We start from the raw sequence: 4,074 nt of genomic DNA, 5'->3' as shown, positions 1-4,074 counted from the left end.
CTCTAATGCTCACTGCTCTAAATTAAATTGTCTTCCACAGCACCTAAGGTTGGTACCTTACTTGAGATGGTGAGTGTTTCTTGTTCTTTTTTGTTTTTCCCAGTCCTGGGGCTTGAACTCAGGGCCTGGGCACTTCTTGGACACTTTTTGCTCAAGGCTAGTGCTCTGCCACTTGAACCACAGTGCCACTTCCGGCTTTTTCTGAGTATGTGGTACCGAGGAATCGAACCCAGGGCTGTGTGCGTGCTAGGCGAGCACGTTACCATCAGGCCCCAGTCCCGGCCCCGGTAGTGGTGTTTTCTATCACCTTGCTGGTGCCGCGGGGTGTGCAGGTCTCACAGGACGTTATTCTCAGCGTGTGGGTCTGGGATGAGCAGAGCATTTGCATCGTCTAGCTGAAGTGAAGCAGATCGCCTTTCTGGAAGCAGGCGAGCACCACCCTCACTTGAAGGCCTGAAGAGTTTAAAGCACTGCTCACCTTCCCCAGAACAACTGAGCGCCTTCTGGCCTGACTGCCTTCAACCCGACACAAGCCCTTTCCCTGCCCTCAGACGTACACTGGGACCTGTCCTTCCTGGCCGCCACGAGCTCTCATGTAACTAGCACCCTCCCGTGCCTGCGAAGCCACCGAAGGCTGGTGTGGCTCTCCCAGGCCCTCTGCTCCTCCCTCACCTAGCCCCAGCTTTAGAGCTGACAGCTCCACGGCAGGGGTCCAGGAGTGGGGGGTGGGCCAGGCCCCTCCTGTGCAGTGCCACACTGCTCACCTGCCCCTCACGTGGAAAGCCACGTCAGAGCCAAGCACTCTGCTATGGTGACTCTGCATGTCACTCCTTAATGCGTGCTGGCATCACGGCCGGCCTGCACAGGGCCCCCAGGTGTGGGGGAGAGCAAGGCAGTCACCCACGCCACGCTCTCAGAAGGAACAGCCATAGGGACTTTAAGCATCTCCACCTCACATTTGCAGTGGCGGCAACCCAGGGCCCACAGCCGTGGGACTGATGGGCCTGTTAACTGCCTCTCTGCCCTGCTTGGCCCTAGAATGCACAACCGGGGGCTGTGATGGAGATGTGTGGGTCCTGCAGGCTTTCAGGGCCAAGATGTCACTGAACACGCGTGTCTAGAGAACTGCGGGCCCGTGGGCGAGTGGCTCCCGAACGCCGCCAGCACAGGGCGTGCTCTTCTGGACCAGGAGTGCGGCCGTCGTAGAGTGCTCACTGCCCACCACGCATGAAGGCCTGGGTTCGATTCCTCAGTACCACATACACAGAAAAAGAAGCAAAAAGAAACTCTGGGACAGAGCCCAGGCCCTGAGATCAAGTCCCCAGGACTGGCAAGGGAAAAAAAGTCCCGTTTACCGACTGCTTCACTGTGACCACGGTCAGCCATTGATTCTCTCTGCTCACCATTTTCTGAGAAACAGAACCACCAGGGTACAGATGACACACAGGCGGAAGGCCAGCCGCTAAAGGTCACCCAGAGATGGTCGTGCAGAGTAGGACTCAAATGCAAGTCCACACCAAAGCTTGCTGTCGGCCAGGACCACTCCCTCCACCTCAGGCAAACGCTTCCCCTGATTCTCAACTCTGGAGGTGAACTGTACTCGTCTCCTGTGCTCTCTGCCAACTGGCACTGGGCAGCAGCGGGTCACAGCTAGCCAGCTATAGGGTATCAGCAACCCCCACTGCTAACTGTTGCTAATTCTGGGGCATCTTCTAGCCAGCACACACACCTGGGGCCTCCCACGCAGCCCCATCTCCCGGGAGCTAAGTGCCAGCCAACCGGAGGGCGCCCTCCCGGACCACTCCACCCGGGGCCCCAGGAGCAAGGGCCAAGACCCGCTCACTGTCAGGATGAGATCGTTCTCAGTGCATTCTACTCTCCACCTTCCCATTCCTCCATCCACATGCTAGCATGGAAACGAAGACAGGCTCTAGGCTCTGGAGAAACATCCAGAAGCGGAGCTACAGCTCAAGTGGTAGAGCACTAGCCTTGAGCAAAAACAGCCATGTGAGTGTAAGGCCCTGAGTTCAAGCCAAAGGGGGAGGGGGAGGAAGGGGAGGGGGACTAGAGAAAAATTCTGGTGAGAAAACATTAAATACACAAGCTAAAAAACATTACCATATAAAAACACGTAAGAAATGATAGTCAATTCTATGTCTTTTATTCAGGTATTTGAGAAAATATTTGATCCTTTTTTTCCAAATGTACATTTAAAAAAAATCCATACAAAACTGTAATTTGTTTTTTAAAACCAGACAGAAACAATGAATGGAAAAAGGATTTGGAAGAAAGTTCACTGAAAGTAAAAAGACACCCCTCCCCCAAACACTTTTACAAGAAAGCATAAATACGGCAGGTACAAATGTTCCTTGAGTTCCTTGTTAAAATTTGGTCCATAACAAGAAGAGGCTACGTAGAAAAACAGTTTACATTTGCATTGTGAGTTGCTCAGGGCACCAGCAACCTCTGCCCTGTTTAAACAGAGGGTGAAGAGTGAGGTCTCCTGTCCCGTGGCCCCACTGGGCCAGAGCAGCCCGGCCGGCACTCTCCTCCGACAGCCAGTCCGTCAAGGGACAGGGCCTCCACCCACACTGCCACCGCACCCCGAAACTCTGGAATGCTTGTAGGCAGTGAGGGTGACACCAGACATCACAACCACACTCAGACTCCGCCCGACACCCCATCACACAGATGGCTCTCCTTTTCCAACAGATGTAACAACAGTAACACAACACAAACAGACACAGGATGTCTAGGATTCTACATGGTTTACAAGAAGAACCCACCCAGGATCAGGAGCAACAAAGGGAAGGGGTGACATTTCTGTAAGGTGACAAGGGCCCCCTCTCCCCCACCGCAGGGCACTGTAAATGACAGAAAGGCCGTGGGAAAGACCACTGGCCAGGAGGGTTATTGCACAGCCCGGAAGGGTGGGGGGGCTGCTGCCCACACAGGGGACCCTGGCTTGGGAGAGCGGCCTCCGTCAAGACAGGTCGCTCGGTTAACACTGGGACTAGAAGTACGGCCAACGCCTTTCTCATACACTGCTTGTTGAACAGGAAGCAGAATGGACGGGAAGAGGATACAGCAGGGTTCCCCATCTCTAACCAAGGGTGGTGGAAGGTGGGGAAGAAGGGAGAGGCGGCCGGGGGACACGCCCGCTGGGGACAAGGCCCAGGTGCCCCCCGCAGGTGACACGCCTCGCAGGCTTCTCCACCCGGCCAGCCAGGCAAGAAGAGAATGACAAGAGCAAGAAAAGAGCCACCCTATGCCAGGGACACGAGGCGGAACTGTCCCTCTGTGTCCCTTTCCTAGTAACGGGTGTCCTTGGCTGCCGGAGGGCCCTGGCAGCCCTGACACCACAGCGTAAGGGAAGGCCACCTGGCAACATAAGGCACTTGTGACACCAAGAGACCCCAGAGCTGCAAGGACAGGGGCATGAGCGCTGCCCTTCACAGCACTGCCAGCCGAGGGACCCGAGGAGAACAGGGTGGGACTGGCACTCCTGTGGGCAGAGAGATGGACATGGGCCACTGAGGCCCAGAGAAAGGAGGAAGGAAGGGAGGGAGGGAGGGGGGGGAGGGAGGGAGGGAGAGAGCTAGCTAGCTCCGTCCGATTCCCTGCTCTTCCCAGCCCGGGCCCAGGCACGCGGAACACACCCGAGCCTCTCGCGGCCACACGGACGGCTGAAGAACCTGTGCCATGGGAACTGACGTTCTGGACTTCCTGCCCCACCGTTTTCCCATCTGCCATTGGAAGGGTGGAGGGGTCTGGGGAGTAAGAGCCCAAAGGCAGCTGGACGCACACACCACACCCCGGCCCCGCCCCGGGCCCCAGGACGCCGGGAGAAGCGAGTGCCCGTGGCTGGAGCACAGCTATCCCACAGCTTCCTCGTGTGGGAAGCTCTGCCAGGAAGAAGCTAGGGCGGACTGAGCAGAGCGGGAGGCCGCCGGCCCCTCCTGGCGCTGCCTGCTCCCCGCCCCCCAGCTGCACCCCCTTCAAAGGAGCACATGGAGCATGTTAACAGGGCAGCTACTAGAGCCTGGATGGTAAAGATATCCTCCATCACCGACT

This window comes from Megascapheus bottae, chromosome 22 (assembly GCF_031878675.1).
Source record: "Megascapheus bottae isolate mThoBot1 chromosome 22, mThoBot2.hap1, whole genome shotgun sequence".
Taxonomy (NCBI): domain Eukaryota; kingdom Metazoa; phylum Chordata; class Mammalia; order Rodentia; family Geomyidae; genus Megascapheus; species Megascapheus bottae.
The sequence above is the reverse complement of the archived record's forward strand: the minus strand, read 5'-3'. Positions refer to the sequence as shown.